Below are 20,528 nucleotides of genomic sequence, written 5' to 3'. Positions count from 1 at the left end.
CTGTCACTCTGCATTAAGGAGATAAATTAAGGTCTTGTTGGCTTAGAGTCAGTATGCAATGAAGTATCCATAAAATGGGGCATGGTATCTCTGTGGGCGAGCACTATAAAATCAGCATTAGGGGTGACCTTACAAGTACACACACACACAAAATGTCAGTATTCTGAGACCTGACTAGCACTGAATATTTTACACACACAGAATGTCATTATTCTGAGATCTGACTAGCACTGACTGTTTACACACACATAGCCTGCCTTCATATTTTCTTGTTTTGGTAGCCATTGTTTTTATTTATCCAACCTATACTGGCAAAAAAAGAAGGGGGCACAATAGTCATCATTGTTTTAAAGTACAAGTTCCCAGAAAGATCCGGGTCAGATCTTCTTCAACCCATGCTTGTCGTTAGAGGCGACTAACAGGATTGGACGGTCAGGATCAGTGACTTCATTCATGCATGTCATATCTCTATTACCTAGTTCGATGCTCATCAATGTAAATCACTGGATTGTCTAGTCCAGAATCAATTATTTACAGATCACTGTCATGTAGCTGTAATATTGCTGAGTGCGAATTCTTTTTTAAATATTTAAAAAAATTAAAGAACAAGTCACACATTGTATTTAGTATTCATGCCTCATGAGGATGTCTGAAAGTGAAGAGCTGGTACAAGCGGGGATTCCATTTTAGAATATTGGTCTCAACTAAATAGGTTGGGTGATCAGGCTCAATGACTTGGTTGGTTACATGTCATCGCATCTCAATTGTTTTGATCGATGCTCATGATGTCAACCACTGGATTGTGTGGGCCAGACTCAATTATTAACCCAGCACTGTCATGAAGCTGAACTATTGCTCAGTGAAAGGTTAGATATACATTTATGATATGGTAACTACAACAGTATAAGCATGATGATATAACACGTGTTGGTCCCATTTTGAGATTATAAGATAAGATACTCTAGACTGACGTGGAGATGATAGTGTCTTAGTGATTACTGTGGGGCAGTTTTTGTGTAAATGAATTGTTCATAATCATATTTTTATATGATTTTATAAAAGCCTAGATCTAATATAGCAAGCATTGCTTATCTTTTCCAGCTGTATTCATGAAGCGAACTGAATGTATTTTTAGTAGTCTCTGAGAATACTGTAATTGTTGAGTAGTTTGGAATGAATTATTACTGTTCAATATTCATGTAGATACCTCATTTGTCCTTGTCGCCTTTGTACCATGACAGGGCAATGTTTGATGGGAAGACCAACTGTCATCTCTGGATGTAGCAGAGAGCTTCAGGCCTTAAACATCACTTTGTTCACAGCAACCATAGTGGCTAAATTAGGGGATTAGGTTTACCAGCTTAATCATTGGTTTTCTGTATACCTGACTCCACTGTATCTAAAGTCAATTGTCTCGTTATCAGAATGTCAATATAAGTACAATCCATTGAGACTATTCTTGTGTCCATTTGGGGTTTGGCAATCATATGGCTATAATTAAAAACAAGGTTGGACTGCTCACACACTCAAGGGAAACAATACACGTCGAGATTCGTATTTCCAATTGGCAAGATTCACTAGAGAGCAAATTTTTGTAGTGTTTCATCTTACTTAATGTTTACCTAAATTTTGCAATATTGTCTTTGATAGGAATCTGTTTTTTTAACTAGTTTGATAAGTATATTTAGAGAAACATTCCTTACTGTATTTTGTACTATTTGGCTCTTGTTATTATTAGCACTTATAAAAAATCAGTGATATATGCTACTCAAAAGAAGTTAAAGAACACTTTCATATTACTAAAGTTAATTTGTCATGGCACCTTATTATTTTGTATTACTATGGGTATAGTTCATCTGCCTTTGCATGGCAGATGAACTACAGTAATATGAAAGAATCAGGTGTTCTTTATCTTCTTTTGAGTAGTATACTTTGTAGAAGTATGTTACTTTCAGAATGTTGCTCTCATTGATTCAGATATTATGCAGTGACAAAGACTGTTGACAAGGCTAGCACTACCTGTGGAGACCGGGGTTAGGTTGCTAGCACTCAGCTGCTTGTTGTAAGATATAACAAAATAAGATGGGGTGATCAGGCTCATTGAATTGGCTGATTGTGATTGTATAAGGCAACATGATAGGGCTGGAATGGTGAAGGCTGTAACAGAAAACGAAATATCACTAGCACACATTTGTATAGGAAACTGTCTAGAAACTGACCCTTCGTTGCCTGTTTGATGGCTGCAGATATGTCTTGTTTGTGAGTTCATAAAGCAACATTTTCAGCTGATAATTTGGTTTGTAGTTTGGCCAGCAACAGCTGTACCTAGTGATGCCAACTATTTTGCGTAATACTTACGATTTTGAACCTAAAATAACTAGTGATGGGTATCATGGGTATTGGCCTGAAGTTTGTTTTGCAATTTATTGCAATAGTGCTTCCTGTATTGCGATATGTACCACAATATATTGCATGCGTTAGTTCATCTGTAATTTGTTATGAACCTGAATTAAAACACTTCCCCCGCATGTTTTTGACTACTTCGTATTATGTGTGATGTTGCTATGGTCACAAAGCCTTATATACAGGAAACTGTCACAAATAGTTTCACTATTTCGCCACAGGAAAAAGTTGCTAACTTCTTAATTATTATCCCCCGCCCAACAAAGTTGGCGGGGCATATAGAAACAGGCTCCGTCCGTCCGTCCGTCCGTCATGTTTCGTTTCCGGACCATAACTCATAAACCGTTCAATATTTTTTCATGAAACTTTGCAAGTTTGTCAAGTACATGCTGAACTGGTGCCTTTTGCTATTTAGAAATTTTAGAAATTTTTATTTTTTACGTTTCCATGGCAACAAGATGGACTTATGTTCTGTGAGGGTAGGGTTCGTTTCCGTAGCATAACTCATAAACCGTTCAATAATTTTTCATGAAACTTTGCAGCTTTGTCAGGTACATGCTGAACTGGTGCCTTTTGCTATTTAGAAATTTGAGAAATTTTTATTTTTTACGTTTCCATGGCAACAAGATAGACTTAGGTTCCAAAATCTTCTTTTTTTTTACAATTTCCATGACAAGTTGCACCTCGGTTAAAAAAGGTTAGGGTTTGTTTAGATTTAATTATGTCATAAATTCTGCAACAGGGGTGGGGGATATAGCCACGTTAGTGGGAAACTCTTGTTTCCATTTGAGTTGTAACTCGTGTAAATTCTTCCACCAAGATGATATGCATGATTTTGAAAAATGCAATATACTGTTATTTTCCAAACCTATAGTAGTTCATATTCATTGGTATTTCATTTAAGAATTGACCTTCACTTTGTGTGAGTTCATTGGAGTATGAACCTTCATAGAGTGAGGGCCAAACTGTATGAACGTCGGAGCTTGCGACGACGTTCATACAATGTTTGGCCCTCACTCTATGAAGTTCATACTCCAATGAACTCACACAAAGTGAAAGTCAATTCTTATAATTTTTTATCACAATTTCTTACCTCAAAGGATGTAGGCCAAGTTCTAAACAAAATTTTATTATTTAGTATGTTAGACTTCATGTTTACACTGACAGCCAAACAACAACCAGCTATATCGCGGAATAAAATAGTTCCCCAAAAAGAGAGGTGACATGAGCGTATGGGTGCAGAACTTGCTCTTCAGAAACATCTTACGCAACACATGTGTTCATATAATATCCCCATTAGATGAGAAAGGTCTGTAATGAACTACCTCAGTAAGTCAGTCACAACGACAGCGCATCGTAAGACATTTACATCAAGTACAAGACGTCAAAATGGCCAACACGATAAATGTGACAGGAGGATTTCCGAAGTTGTTAATGAACCTGTGGCGGTTACATGTGTTAGTCATCATTGATCAACTGACCGATTATTGAAAGGTGATTAAAGATGCGTTAAACAGACACCAACGTAAATTCGTAGATTGCTGGAGACAATCACTGTCAGCCTAGACACAGATCGAGTCGATACTGACGATAGTTTGGATGTTCATTTTTTCGTTTGTTCATTAGGATACGCTGTAGCGAGGAAATTCGTGAACAATCATGCAGTCAAGCTCTCCTACGTTTCTCAATGTATATACTGAAATGCTGAGACCAAGATTAAAGGTTCTAAATGATCAGAAATAATGTTTATGTTTGTTTTAGTGCTAGGGAATTCCCAGGGGTTTCCCCAGGAATGTGGAAGTAGTCCGTCAGTGTTTACGTCATTTCAAGAACACGGTCGCGTGAAAAACGTATGAACGTCAAATTGTGTCGTTCCTACACTTATGAACGTCAATTTCGCGGTCATGTGACCGACCTCTCGTCCAATGGAAAGCCGTATATCGTGTAAACGTCAAATTAAAAAATAATATCATTGTTTACTGGTATATCGGTAATATTGGGCACCTCTAATAATAACACTATGATGTTTGTCCTCTCTCAAATTACCTTTTTTAAAAAAGAAAGTCATGAGTGACATGAAGCATTCTACAGCAAGACTATTTGACAAATGAGAGTCATGCTTTCAATTCCTAGTGTTAAAACATCCATTTCTCAGTGATACGAGGTCTCAGATTGGTTGTAATGTTAAAACACACTCTCCTCGGTTTTACTGATCAATCTTTGCGGGGGCAGATGAGGTACTAATATTGTTTGTACACCAATATTACTTCGGAACTCAAAACAACACATTGTCTTTCAGAAAAACAGTTAATTCATGTCACATAAAGGATTTTATGAATGTGTAGATCTGAGACCACTTACATCAACCCCTAATAAAATGTCAAAGAAAAAACACGCATCATGATACTGTTAAGTGTTAACGTTACTCTTTTTGACATTAAATTACCCCTAATGAAAATGTCGAAGAGAAAACACGCATCATGATACTGTTAAGTGTTAACGTTACTCTTTTTGACATTAAATTACCCCTAATGAAAATGTCGAAGAGAAAACACGCATCATGATACTGTTAAGTGTTAACGTTACTCTTTTTGATATTAAATTACCCCTAATGAAAATGTCGAAGAGAAAACACGCATCATGATACTGTTAAGTGTTAACGTTACTCTTTTTGACATTAAATTACTCTTTGTAAAGCCACTGACTACTCCAGAGCTTTAGTTAGGGTTGGAATCTCTGTGTAACTACAGCAATTTGAAATATTTTGAGTTGTGTTTTTTAATGTCAGTCTGCTCTGGTTTGAAAGGGGGTCACCAGTACCAGCCATCAGTGAGACAATTAGAGATACTTTCATATGTTTTATGTCTGAAACTAACTGTTTTGGTCCACTAGTCCTTATGATGATGACATATAGCAAAACCCTTAACAATGGCCAATTTCTACTCGTCCTTGGGATACCTTAACTATTGGGCAGTTTGGCAAGGACTATAGGACTAAGCCCAATTTCTAGCGCTGTCATCTGCTCTTTTTGGAAAAAAGGGGCCTGGGATGCCTTGTGGTTCTGGAGTGTTGAAAATGGTTATGCAAAATTGTGTCCCTTAGATGAGCAAGGATCCAGTCTATGTTTCAAGTTTTACATATTAATTGAACAATACGTGGCCCAATGTTTCCATCAAGAGATAAGTGACAGCAAATGAGAGAGTCCACAGATTGTCATAAAAAAATAAATTAACATTCATAGAACAGCAGTAACAACAGTGCTGAAAGTATTATTTGTGCCATCTAGACTTGTTTTTCATTAAAGAGTTCCTGCATCCTTGATTTGTGGTTCTATCTAGATGTTTAAAGATCAATACACTGACATATGAGTCATAATGCTCCTCAACAATATATCTTCTTTCTGTCAGTCTTAATGAAGCATAAAGCCTCAAGAGAGATATTTCAAAGGTTCCAACACGATTCTGGTGAGCCTAAGGGTCAAGATTGGTCAGAGAAAGATTTTCGATCAAAAAGTCTTTACTAATGGCCATATTTCCTTCATTTGCCACAGGATATGAAGCTTGTGGCGTTCTGGAGGAGGTTGGCAGGGGGGCCTCCAATTTGACATACCATTTGGATTTCTCAACACTCTTCATGTCTCAGTCCTTAGTGATCATCAGTTTGTTAATAGACCTACTCCTTCTGAACCGTCTCTGAATTTGATAGGGACACTTGTGTTGTTTATTCATTGGCTGGATGTTAGTGAGGCTGCAGGGTTCAGGGTAATAGGAAGATTGGCTAAGATCATCCTTGAGTTTGAACCTTGAATAATGTGTTGGAGGCTTGATGGAGCTGCATGCAGGCAGTAAAGGTCAAATTTAACAAGTACTTCTGTAATGATTAAGAACTTGTAATAAATATACTACTGGATAGAAGTTAAGGAACACTCACACCATGGCAGATCAACTATAATAATATGAAAGAATCAAGTGTTCTTTAACTTCTTTTGAGTCGTATATTTTCTCACCTAAAATGCAGAGAATTAAATTACAGTTTGTGCAAAACTCTTTAGATCCAGTTGTTGAAGCTTATGCTTTGTCTTGATGTGCAGAAGATTCTACTCTAAGCTCTTTAATGAGTATTTTGAAATCCAGTTTGTCTTGATCATTGTGTTTCTAGGTTGGTCAGCACTATACCCTTGCTTGTGTGTTTTATCCAAAGTTGTAAACGTCTGAGATCTGGTCTTTCCTCACACATCATCTGATAACTGGAATACTGTTCAAAGCAGCCCAAGTTGACTGACTGACTCTTTCAAGAGTAAAGCTTAGTGTATCAAAGACAGTTTGTGGCTTCCAGGGCTTTATCCAGACCTCACAAGAAGTAGATATTCCACCCAATATCTGAAGCAATTGTCAGTAACAATTTCATAATTTATGTAAATATGACTAAAACTAATGTGAAGGCTCGGTCAAGGTGACTTGTATTCCCCTGATAACAGGATAGAAAAGGAAGAGGCTTATTGTTACAATATTGTAGGGAATGCAATGTTGAATACCTCTGAAAATAAGAAAATAAGAACCTTTAAAAAAATCCCAGTTTTTAACAAAATAGCGGTCCTTTCCTAATTTGCCTGCCTCCTAGATAATCCCTGGGCTTGCACTGTTAGGGCAGAGTGGAGCATGATATTATTAGTAGACATCAGTACATGGGGATGGAAGCCTATCAAGTGACACTCATGAATTCATGATTAATCCTCAGTTTATCAAATTGGAAAGCAAGAGGTTCAAGTTTCAAGCTGGTCATAACATGCCCTCTCAGTGGTATTCAAGTACAGACCACCCCAGAATCAGTTTCTGAAATGACCAGCCAAGCGATGTTCCTTAAGTCCTATTTGACCTGAGTCTACACGAGGGCTGCCCCTGCGGTAATGCAAGTTATATAGGCCTGTATTCCCTCTTGTGACACCCCCGACTGCTTGTCTGGAATATTTTGTACTGTTATCTGTCTTCATGTCATTCCTTGGCAATGATCGCTGTAAGGTCCAATAGATTTGAGTTAGTTCCAGGAAATGTAACCAAAGTGTTTGTTTCAACCATCCAACTCTCATTGATACCGGTACTTCATTACTGAAACATCATTTTCCATTGGGTAATTTGGGAGATCATCATAGACTAAGCTAAAGATATCATGCACTTCAAGTACCTATGTAATGACTTGATGATATCTGAATATGATATTGCCTTTTGTGTAAGGATCTGTCCCAGTGTCCAGAATTAATGAAGCTTTGTTTCAGTCTGCATTTCACAAATTTGGCAGAATGTCTCTCTTCACTATATTTTGGATACTGCCATTGTTTATGTTTAAGACCTTATAGTAATTATTCTGCTAGTTTAACATGAGAATCTGTGATATATTTATATTGATTATTATACTGTCCTTCCTCGACAGATTTTTATATGATACAATACAATATGGATGAAATATTACCGATGTGACATTAACTTACATTATATTCGTATTTGATTGTATGGTCACCTGTGGGTTATCGTGTGGCGCTGTACCCTGCATGCGTAGGCCGTTGTTCATACTGTCAATTCCTGGGGCTTGTCTGGCCCAACTCGATTATTTACAGGCCTCTGTGATAGTGCTCGAATTTTGGTGACTATGACAAAGCAACAAACAGCCTTTTGTATGTCACCATTAAAGATGTAATATGATAGGAAAGAGAACTCTTGAACTCTGCATGTCACTGTTAGAAATGCCAAGATTGCTCATAAAAAATGAAAAATCTGGACAACTGAAGAATAATCAAATGCAGACTTCACAAGAAATTATATTAAGAATAAGTTGTCTGTATAGTTGTTTTAGTATTAAATAATTTACAGTTTAGTAACCAAGATGAATAAAAACAAACCAATTACTTCCAATGTTTTGAGACATGGAAATAAATGCATATTGATAAAACATCATTTCAAGGTAGCATAACAAATGGGATCAAATGGTGAAGCTCCAATGTGTCACTTTATGACCCCATTGTATGAATTGAACATCACGGCAAACACGTATATACCTGTGAACACGGCAGGACTTGATGACATACCTTGTATCCATGGCAATATCAGATCACCCTGAAATATTCATCAACCCCCTTAGCATGTGTTGTATAGCATTGGGACTACATGTATATATAAAGAACTGGTTTCCATGACGATTGGGATGATAATTGTTATGAAACATCCAAAGTGGCAGTTGAGACCCGGGTATCTAATGAAAGTCTAATGCTCCGTGGATGCCATGTTGGTGATTAGTTTATTAGTGCAGGAGGGCAGGGATGCATGTAATGGGCTGACATGTATATTGTAGTGTATATCAGTGTGCCTTCAGTCCGAAGCCAGAGTCTAGTCAAGTATGTTCAGTCTAGTATTATGATCAGCTAATAAAATACCATCTTTTAAATAGCATGTACTTTAAAAACAAATTTTTATGATCTTATATCTTTTTGGAGTACACAAACAATATGTTTACAGAATATAGTTCACATGCAATCTTAAATACATGCAAGTTACAAAGTATATCTATAGATGATAACAAACAAAAACTATTCCCGTGTCATATTGTTGGATTGTGCAAGTTCGTGGTTTTAAAACGAATAGGTGGTGACAGAGAGACCAAAATGTCATGAACTGTGTGTATTTACATTGTGAATATGATATATTTCTGTCTATGTAATGAATCAGTTATTTCTTGTTTGATGTGTGGGAAATTTGGTATGGAGTCGGAAATGTTTGATTTGAATATGTTTTCCTTTGTTACAGTTATAATATGATTTAATACATCATGTACTTAAAATGATTTTCAGAGCAGAGGCAGATATAGAATTTTGAAATAGGCAAGGGGTGCATGTATATACCCAAGTGAGGAAGTGACTTGCCTGAGAGGGCAGTTAACATGTGAGGTGTCTGAAAAGGCCAGGAGAGCCAAGTTTGGTCGGGTAGACTCAAAAGTGTTAAGACTGTGATATGGATAGAGTTTTGTGAACATGCAATACCTTGAAATCTGTGTTTCTATGCAAGTTTGTATGAGCAGGTGCTCTTCTGACTGACAGATTCTGTTGGTGGTCCCTATGCTACAGTACGACCAGTTGGTGTATGCTACTGCCGGTAAGCATCTGAAGGCAAACCATAGGTTTAGTGAGGGCCTTCAGTGTCCAAGGCGCCAAAGAAGGGCACCTGTTCTGGTTTGCTGAGCTGACCCAAGTGCGTGTTGTACAGTGCATTTTTTATGAAGGTCACTAGGTTTAGTGCAAGGAGTTGGTTCGGATTTCATTATTGATTATAGGGTATAATGCTCGCAGTCTGAATGTGCAGTATTGATTTTTTGGCGTATTTTAATAATTGCAAAAGAAAAATATAAATAAATGACATGACACTGCACTAGATGAAAACAATCACTTGTATTGCCTGCTAGGGGTTGTATGCAGTGTCATTGAAGGCCTTCTTTCAGATGTACTTGCAGCTGATGCAGAAGTGTCACGGGGCCTGATATTATGCAGTGACCAATCATGACCTATGCTAATATACATATACTTGTATGCAGTGGCAGGAGTGCAACAATATATCAAACTGTTGATGTATTGCAATTGTTTGCCTACAATCGTACTATGTCGATAGAATTTTTTTTAAAAGTTATGGTATTGTTGATAGTATGTACATAACAGTCGGTACTTTGGTATCTCAATTTGTTAGAAATAAAACATAAATTATACATCTCGAAAAACTTACCGTGTGTTGATTACCAAACATTAAACTTAACATTAGGCTTGCTTCCCTTTTGGTTTGAGTAGCTGCAGGGAGGGAAATGATCGACTTTGAGATTGTCAGCAACACCATATTCATTTTCTGATTGATATGATTATCAAGCCTTAAAGTTGGCTAAATACCATCACAATACGACTGCAATAGTTGACAACTTTCATTATACTATTGCAGTAGTGTGGCATAGCATGTCAGCTTGATGTGTGAGCAAAGCCTGAAGTGATGCAGGTCTCAGATGTTCATCACTTGGTGAAACCCACGAGCATGTAGCACAGCGATGTGGATTGCCAGATCACCATCCGTGGGCCATGTTTAACAGAGAACATCCTTTCATAATCACACATGTAAAATAGAATATGTTTCTCTTAACATAAGATTAGAGACTATGTTCCTGTTGAAAAACATGATCCAACATGAGAGCAATACTGATTCAAGGGATCCTCGACATTAAGAATTATATTACTGGAACAATGGACTGACAGTGAGGGGAATTGTCACTGATTTAATATTTGATGATCCCACAATATTGTTACTGCCCTCTTTGCTGGTATCTTGACTTGATTTATTCATGGTTAGCTTAACATCTGTCTGGTCAGTGTTGAAAACAGCCCATCAAGAATATGCTTCACATTGTGTAATAATATTTTGTAGCATCTTAATGAAGAGGGGGTTTGGAGAACGTTTTTGTAAATATTGCTACTGGTGGTGCGAGTTTGTTCCCGAGTCATAAATGAAAGAGGTAATTCAGTCTGCATATGCAGGGATAATTCTAGGGTGGGGCCTTGTGCTTTTAGCCCCTAAATTTGAAAAGAGGCCCTCATTTTCAAATACAATGGGGCATTTAAACATTGTGCTGTATGGGTAAGTGTGGGTGTATATCTGGAATATTTGAATTTTTCAAATAAAGGGCCCATGTCCGAAACTTCCTAGAGTGACCCTGCATATGGCTCTGCTAAATAGTGCATTGCCCTTGTTTTTTTACCTTTGACATCCACTGGTCATTAATACAAAGCTACGATTCACATTGTCCCATAAGAGAGAGGAATCTAATACTATGAAGGGGTCATCAAGTTTATTGCCTTGGCTGCTGTGTAATTCCTTTGAATACCTCTCTTACATCATATCCGCTTATGTCGACTGGAGGTGGACGGACCATAGGTTAACAGCTGGAATCACATTATAAACATTGTAACATAATAGATACATTTATGATGGAAAAGTTTGGCTATATTCAAATCTGAAGGGGTGTAAAAAATTCCAAGATAATCCTTAATTTGCACTCTAGTGGAGCTTGTGACTACCACTGCAATATCGGCATCAGACTTTAGTTGGATGTTCTGAAGGTGTGAATCGTAGCTACATGTTAGCAACCAGTGGACATTTTACGATAAAAGTGGACTGTTCTATAGCTTCAATTTCGCAGCTAAGCCAATATAGTGTTAGGAGGCAACTAAGGTCATATATGGATGCAATTGGACAGCAAAATGATACATGTTGTTGCAGACAGAACAAAAATATTTATATCATACAGTAGAACATGGATATAATGTACTACAAGGGACCGGAGAAATCAGTTTGTTATGTATGTTGTTTGTTATATACGTTTTCACTTGGAAACGTCTGCCATCTTGAATAAAACGAAACACAATACACGTAATTGCAGCATTGACTTTAAAACTCTCAGAACCCCTCTATTATTTATTACTCGAAATATAAAATGAATTGTCAGTTGTGACATTTAAATATTTGTATTTCAAAGGGAATGGACAATATTGAAGTCCTATCATTTCTTGACAGTACAAACAAGAAATTCAAGGCATGTATGCTGTAATCCAAACAAAACATTGCCATAAGCATGATAAGGTATGGATGTCATATTCTTTGTGCCTGACCAGTACTATATAAAAAATGTTTTGCATTATACCAGATTTGGCAAGAAGAACCGGGCATTCAGTATTGTTTGCTTGAGGGCTGAATGGGAGAACAAGTAGCTTCCAACAGTGGTGGCTTGTATTGTAACTGATACAAAGAGAAGCTCAGTAAACACTGTAAAGCTGATTACAATCATCTAATGCAAGACCAATAAGAAATTGAATGGGCATTGAATTCTTCCATGGCTCTGACTCCCATTGCTGGATGTGTCAGGGGAAAAGTTCTTCAGAAACTCCATACCTGTGCAGTAAATGTCATAACTGTACTCACTGGAATGGAACAAATAACAGGATTCCTTAAAAAATGTGACTTGATAAATAAATGTCATTACTCTTAACTGTCACCCAATCTTGTGATCTTGTAATCACCCAATCTTGCATGAGAAAAGGAGTTCTTTAATTATATAAATTGCAAGTGATTCCATGGCATTTGATTTGTTAAACTTAATGAAGTGAATGTTTTTGCATTTGTGTTTCCATCAACCCTTCAAAACGTAGCCTGTGGATTTACACAGTGTGCACATCAGTTTTTACAATTATCCTTCCATAAATACAAAATAAATTGAAGTCAGTTCTTAAATATATTGAGTAAAATTGTTTGTAATTCTTTCCAAGCAAAAGAGACACCTTATGTGAGAAGTGGCCCAACTCCACGGGCAGGGATCGTTTATGCTTCAGTAGGAGTTTGATTAGAGGGTAAATACTAAAGACAATAAGACATTTGACAACACTTTTATCACAACTCTGGCTGATGACTGATGTGCGTAGGCAGACCATTGCCTTACCTAAATCTTAATAAGATTTCCAGGGAATCGATCTTTGTTTGATAACCCTAGTTCAGACCCATGCCGTGTCCATGTGCCAAAGTTGACATGTAATTACCGACTTGACGGGCATTTAGTGTAATGGAGTGATGCCAAATATGGCCATTCTGAGAAGATTAATAAAGGCACTGAAGTACGAGTGCTCTACATCGTCCAGTTAAGTCCGTCACGGAATGGCTGCACTCACATAACATCCGCATGAAAAAGTGATGCTAATGATTGTGGCACCAAGTTGTTTTCTGGTCCTTCCCACAACTCTCTGTTCTAAGCTGCAGCTATATGACAACATGGCAGCACAGACACAGCTCTTGAAAGGGCAGTGTTCCCACTGACTTCTGTCCCCCCTAATTTTTGCCAATAAAAAAATGTATGAAAATTGTTTGGTTTAAATTCTTTCAACATGTTCAGTGCAAAGTAACTCTGAAGTACCTCAGTTAGATCTATATGTCATTGACATAAATTTCAGTCACAATTTTCTCTCTTTGTATTTAATATTTCGAGACAAAGTCGCTACAAATGGTAACAGACAAGCTGACTGTGTTTGAAAAATGTACTTATATGAATATCACCAATGTTTTTATCAACTACAAAGATTTATAAGGTACTTTATTTGCCGGTCCACAGAGACTGGCAGTCACATGAATTACCGGCTCAAGCCTAATTTTACTGGTACTAAACTGGCAATTACCAGTAAACGGGAACACTGAAGGGTGTTCCATGTGCATCCTGAGCGTCCAGGTCTTTGATGCACAATCATTCATACATGCAGTTAAAGGGGGACTTGCCTTTTGCAACATTCATGCTGCGTAGCTTTTGTCAGTGTTTGAAATTAAGGATGAAAGTCGAAGGGTTTTGGTCAAGATCTTCAGGTTTATCCGTGCAATTAAAAGATTTAGGTGTCCTTAGATTAAAATTAAAGCGACAAAACTTGAAAGACTGAAGTAACCCTTTTTTTGTAACAGCGAATGTGAATTACAAAATGAAGGACATTTTAGAGAGGTGGAGTATATGTTTGCTGTCTGTGGGCTTTGGAGTAAGAGGAGGTGAGGTGAGCCCCAGAAATGGGGTTTAATGTCACGTTCACAATTATTGCATTTATATGGCTACGTACATGGGTGTGTGCATGCATGTGTGTGTGTCTGCTTGTAGTAGTCTGGACTAATGTCGATTTTATATAGTGCAAGCCCCCTGAGAAACCATGCCACAGTTTAACAATTCCCCACTCAGACACAGTATACTGACTCCCAGCCGACCAGTCCTTGTTTTAGCCCCTTAATGCTGAGCGCCAGGTAGGGTAACAACAAGTACAATCTTTTAATGCCTTTTGGTACGAGGCACCCAGGGATTGAACACCCAACCTTCCTGTCTCCGGGATGATGCTCTACCACAAGACCACAGAGGGAAAAGTTACAGGAAATGTTCCTTTCTTATTGCAAGAGATCCAATTGGGAATTGGGTGGCTCCAGTTGCTGTCAACTGTTACCTGGCTGGTTACAGATTGTGGATTGCTCACTGTTAACTAGTGAGTTGTCTTGACTTGATGAAAATGGAATATTGCTGCAAGTGGTGTCGAGGTCTTTCACTCTCAGGGTTTCAGATCAGTACATTTTCTAGAACATTGATTGATTGCCATCCGACATATTTTTCATTTTGGGGAATGGTACAGAAGAAGTCCTATAACATTTTGACATTTGTCACTCGCAAGATCACTCATTCGGTCTTTATTCCAATTTCATGTTTGTCAATCAAAGTGCAAGGTGTGCTATTTCTTCTCACAAGTTGCAGAACCCAGCACTATTTAATACTTTATAGTATGTTGTCCGACCAATCATACACAGAACACAGTCAAATTATACTGTTCGTCCCTTCACCAATTGTAGGCCTCTGAATGTGACATTATTTTCATATCTTCAGCGCATATAATCGTGAACAATATCTAATGATATCCTCAGTGCTTTGTACTAATCTAGTTATGCATGATTTTCGATTGATTGTTTAGCATTATGTCCAATATGATTATATCCGTGAAGGACCTTGCTGCTTTAACCAGGTTGCATCATAAAGCCACAATGAGGTAATGGAGGTGTTGGGAATCAATCAGGCAACATTGGCACACCATTGGAATGTCCATGAAGCAATCTAAACAACCATGTTTCATTAGTATGCAGGCTAAATATAGACTTCCTTCACCTGTTACAAGCCTCATCAATGAACAGTATTTTAAGGCCAGGTAGTGGTATCAATCCTTAGGCCTTAGCCTCACATTCCACAAGCAATGAATGATATGAATAGCTGAGAACTTGGACCACGGGAGGCACACTCTGACATGCCTATCTGCTATTAAGTTGCAAAGGACTGTTTGCTGTGACATTATTCTCAGTTACGGTTTTGACAGCATTTCACAAGATGAGAAAGCTGATGACAGGTTCAATCAGACAGTATCAATAGCATCTATATCAGAATTATAATTACCCTGTCAGCCCAACCAGACTGGGAACAGAAGCTTTGAGTCTGGCTTTCAGGGCAAGCAGTGGAGACCAATGAGTTATATCTAGCTTTGCAAGCCAGACATTATGCCATGTAAGGGAAGTTTGTGTCAATTACACCCTGTGGGGTTTCAGGAGCAGATTTGGGGATCACAAGGTCACTAGCTTTGAGTCTGACATGTGTGAGTTACAGGACAAGCAGGACCTGCCTCATGAGTTACTTACAGCGCTGCAATAAAAGTGACAAAACCATTTTCATAATCATAACAAATCCAAGCTAAAAGCAGAATCCATTTACAATTCCGACAATATCATAAGTGTGTGTTTAGAGAAATCTGTCAAATAGTGAGTACCAAGTGTTTGCGAAAAGGTGAGCATATCCTACAGCCCCACTGGTTGAACTCATCACAAACACATGCAAAGGCAAGTCAGTTGTTCACTTGACAGACATCTCTCAGATGTCACCTGGATGAGTGTGTTTCATCCTACACGAATGATAGATGTTGATTGAGATCAGCCAGGCTTGTCTTCCTCAGGGTGCCATTTGGCGTTCTTACACACCTGTGTAAGATAATCCACAGATATATCGGAAACCTTTTTGTGTAGGGTCACATTATTTATGAGTAGTAAGCAGTCACTCATGATTGTTGTGTAATGTTATAATGTGCCACTGTGATCATGAGAATAGACAAAATGCATTCAATGCTAAGTTGGTGCGATCTTAGGATATCTGAAAGGAACAGATTACTGCACTTGTGCATCTCTGATACCATTTAACTTCTAATGTATTGTTTCAAAGCGTATCTAACTCGCTTTCGTTCGTTAGATATGTTTTGAACAACTGGTTAGATAAATGGTATCTGACAGACACTCTTCTATTAATCTCTTTGTAACACTGCTGCATATAGCTGTAACATTACTGATTAAATTGCCTGTCATGTTTATAGCCTTTTACCGGCTCATCAGCTGTGGGGCAGTAACCCATCTTGCCTGCCAGAGCAGAATAGGTCCCTAATATCCCATGCTTCAGGTGCTCGTGGATCCTCTTAACCCAACAGACTGGATCGTTGTGGATCCTCTTACTCCAACAGACTGGATCATTGTGGATCCTCTTACTCAAACAGACTGGATTGTTGTGGATCCTCTTACCCAAACAGACTGAATCATTGTGGATCCTCTTACCCAAACAGACTGAATCATTGTGGATCCTCTTACCCAAACAGACTGAATCATTGTGGATCCTCTTACCCAAACAGACTGAATCATTGTGGATCCTCTTACCCAAACAGACTGAATCATTGTGGATCCTCTTCCTTAAACAGACTGGATTGTTGTGGATCCTCCTACACCAGGACATTGAATTGTTACTTGTGCTATCAACCACTTCCTGTCCTGACCCTGGTTTAATTATGTACAGGCCTCTGTGGTAGGACTGAAATATTACCAACTGTAGTGTACAACAACACTCTCTCTTGCATGCACTCTAGACCTGTGAAGATCCGGGCTAGAATAGGTCTTAAAAACCCATGCTTGCTGTAAAAGGCAACTATACTTGTCGTAAGAGGCGACTAACGGGATAGTGTGGTCAGGCTCGCTGATTTGCTTGATGCATGCCATATATCCCAATTGCGTGGATCAATGCTCATGATGTCAGTCGCTGGATTGTCTGGTCCAGACTCGATTATTTATAGACTGCCGTCATATAGATGGAATATTGCTGAGTGCTGCATTAAACAACAAACAAACAAAAAGCATACTCTCTAACTCATGCATGCACACCCTCATTCGTTCACTCATGCATGCACTCTAACTCACTCATGTATGCACACACTCATTCATTAATCCATGCACTCTAACTCACTGTGATTGTATCTCCTATATCAGTTATTCAATATTCCATGACCCTAACCGTACATCTCATACAACGTGATGGCATTGTGTTTGTGTATTGTGTTCATACAGTCCTAGGCATAGTAGCAGAACTAAGCTTCAGCAGTTTAGGTAATGACTAGAAAGGCATAGGCATAATGAAATAGTCACCATACAATTGATGAATGCGAGAACTGACTGTCGACCACTTCGTCCATCAGGCAAGGAGGTGTTACAGATTGAGATTGTACAAGCAATCAAAATAATGACTTGTAGGTCCAACCTCCATTATAATAGTCACAACCTTGAGTGCAATTAGTCATCATGGTGAAATGACTAAGAATTTGTCCCCAACCATTATCCACCTCCATCCTTCGATGATAATCAATGATCATATGAAGATTGACATTGGCCCCAATATGACTATGAGTCATCCGGTCAGCGATGGATGACCACCATCCTACTGTCCTGGTTCAATGGGTTAGCCAGTCAGCGATGGATGACCACCATCCTACTGTCCTGGTTTAATGGGTAGATCTTTACTTTGGCTGCACAAAGGTCCGATTGGCTACTGCACGTCCCTTGTTGACACAAACAGCTTGTACGAGTTTATCAAACTGTGATGACATATTCGTCCTGCTCAATGGGGCGATTTGTGTTGGGATGGCCTGATCAAGTGTTGTTTGCACTGGGCTATATTGATGAGGAGCAAAGCTGGGGAGAAATTAGTGGAGTGAGGGATACATGTTCTGATGGCCCGGAATGTTTGCTAGGGCGCTGTGTACAGTGTAATTTGCTTTGTGGCGACACGCCTGACATTTCATTCCTCATGTTCGGTTCATAGCGTGAATGGTATATCGATATTTTCAATACTGACTCTAACTTTGATTACACATACCTGATACAAATTCTGGATGTTCATATACCAGTGTTTGAAATATGAAAATCAACAGGCTGCAACCAGGATCCACAGACTTTAGAAGCTGCAGGCACATTCTAAACTCTTCACGCCCTCATTCATAAAACTGCAACTGATTATGACTTGTGAAACTATGAACGTGACACAAGATAGCTGACATAGCAGGTTTATATAACAGCTGACACAGCAGGTTCATATAATAGGTGACAAAGCAGGTTCATATAATAGGTGACACAGCAGGTTCATATAATAGGTGACAAAGCAAGTTCAAATAATAGGTGACACAGCAGGTTCAAATAATAGGTGACACAGCAGGTTCATATAATAGATGACACAGCAGGTTCATATAATAGGTGACACAGCAGGTTCATTTAACAGCTGACACAGCAGGTTCTTATAATAGGTGACAAAGCAGGTTCATATAATAGGTGACACAGCAGGTTCAAATAATAGGTGACACAGCAGGTTCATATAACAGCTGACACAGCAGGTTCATATAATAGGTGACACAGCAGGTTCAAATAATAGGTGACACAGCAGGTTCAAATAATAGGTGAGACAGCAGGTTCAAATAATAGGTGACACAGCAGGTTCATATAATAGATGACACAGCAGGTTCATATAATAGGTGACACAGCAGGTTCAAATAATAGGTGACACAGCAGGTTCATATAATAGGTGACACAGCAGGTTCAAATAATAGGTGAGACAGCAGGTTCAAATAATAGGTGACACAGCAGGTTCATATAACAGCTGACACAGCAGGTTCATATAACAGCTGACACAGCAGGTTCATATAACAGCTGACACAGCAAGTTCATATAATAGGTGACACAGCAGGTTCATATAACAGCTGACACATTAGGTTCATATAATGGCTGACATAGCAGGTTCATATAACAGCTGACACATTAGGTTCATATACTTAGGTATCGTGTTGTGGCTTGACAGTTCATTTTGTTGGCCATTTGCCTTTTGAATGTCCAATTTTGTTTGGCTACATTACATTGTTTGATTCAAATCAAGCTCAGTTGTGAGAGACAAGGTGCTTTAAGAAAAAATCCTCAGCTCATGAGACATAGGTTTGCAGAGACCACAATTTAGCCCATCAGTGATACAGAGGAATTACATCCCTGTGCGTCAAGTCATGTTAGATTTATTTGGACAGACATGTGACTATTGGGAGAGGGCCAAATTGCGGGGGCCCCAGGGTAGTGGGGGTTAAAGCGGTGGTTATATTGATTGAAACTTAGTTATTTGTGCCAGAGATCTGAGTTGTCATTCTCTGGATTTCTGAAACAAGGATGGAAACGGCCTCCTGAAGTCCACAGGCCCACATTTTCACCATCCTCCAGAATTCTGCAGCTTTAGCAGAAAACTGGGCAAAGTTCAATATTAATGTTAAAAAATTCAAAGATTTGATTCAATTGAAATTTTTAAATGAGTAAATGAAAAAACTATAGATATGACTCATGAATGAGACCACAATAAATCATAAATGAAATCGGAGAGAGCAGAAGTTTTTATCCACATTTCATTCAGTGCTTCCTTGATAAGGCTTTGTAAGAGTAGCAGAAAATTATAAGAACTCCCTGTCTTAATTACTGCATTCAAAAGTGAAAGGGAAGTGTATACTTTTTTTCACATTGTGTCATACTTGGGCAAATAAAGAAGCCATGAATGGCCATGGCGTTTTATGAAATGAGGCAGAGAGGGTTGAGGTTATAAGTGCAGGATTTAAAGTCTCTGACGAGGTTTTAGTTATGAAGGGTAGCTGAAAAGTTCTGAGCCTAACTATGATTGACTGTGTTGATGGAGTTTGGGGTTCTTATAACTTGTTCAACATAATCACCTGCGAGGTCCACACATTTCTGCCAATGATACTGGAGTGGCTTGATCCCACTGGTGTAGAAGGCTCCCCCCCGGTGGTGTAAAAAGTCCTCTACAGCAGAAATGACATCATCAGCATTTGCATGATGCTTGACAGACAGTTCTTTTGTCAAGTTGTGGAAGAAGTGGAAATCTGAAGGTACCAAATCTGGAAAGTACGGAGGATTTCAGTGAGTTAAAGCTAGTCATCCATTGAAACCATGGCAACCACAGACTTGGGCACTGGGACATTGTCCTGGTGAAACAACACACCTTTAGAGAGTTGCCTAAGAGGATTATGGTCTGACCTTTCTGGCGGTAGTCCACGATTCCTTTGGAATCTCACGAAGCTGAAGCTGTCCCCTGTACCAGCTGATGGAACAGACATTGCCTTCCTTGGAGGATGAGGCTAAGATGTTCCCACTGATTTGACT

At 38.6% G+C, this 20,528-nt stretch overlaps 1 protein-coding gene across 5 annotated transcripts in view; it reads left to right on the top strand.

Annotated features, from left to right (window-relative positions):
• The window catches only part of LOC124137488 (myotubularin-related protein 6-like), a 107,491-nt gene that overhangs the window by 16,921 nt on the left and 70,042 nt on the right, over positions 1 to 20,528 (top strand). The window lies entirely within an intron of this gene.

This window comes from Haliotis rufescens, unplaced genomic scaffold (genome assembly GCF_023055435.1).
Source record: "Haliotis rufescens isolate VD_foot unplaced genomic scaffold, xgHalRufe1.0.p SCAF_7, whole genome shotgun sequence".
NCBI lineage: Eukaryota > Metazoa > Mollusca > Gastropoda > Lepetellida > Haliotidae > Haliotis > Haliotis rufescens.
This window is presented reverse-complemented; position numbering and strand designations above follow the sequence as displayed.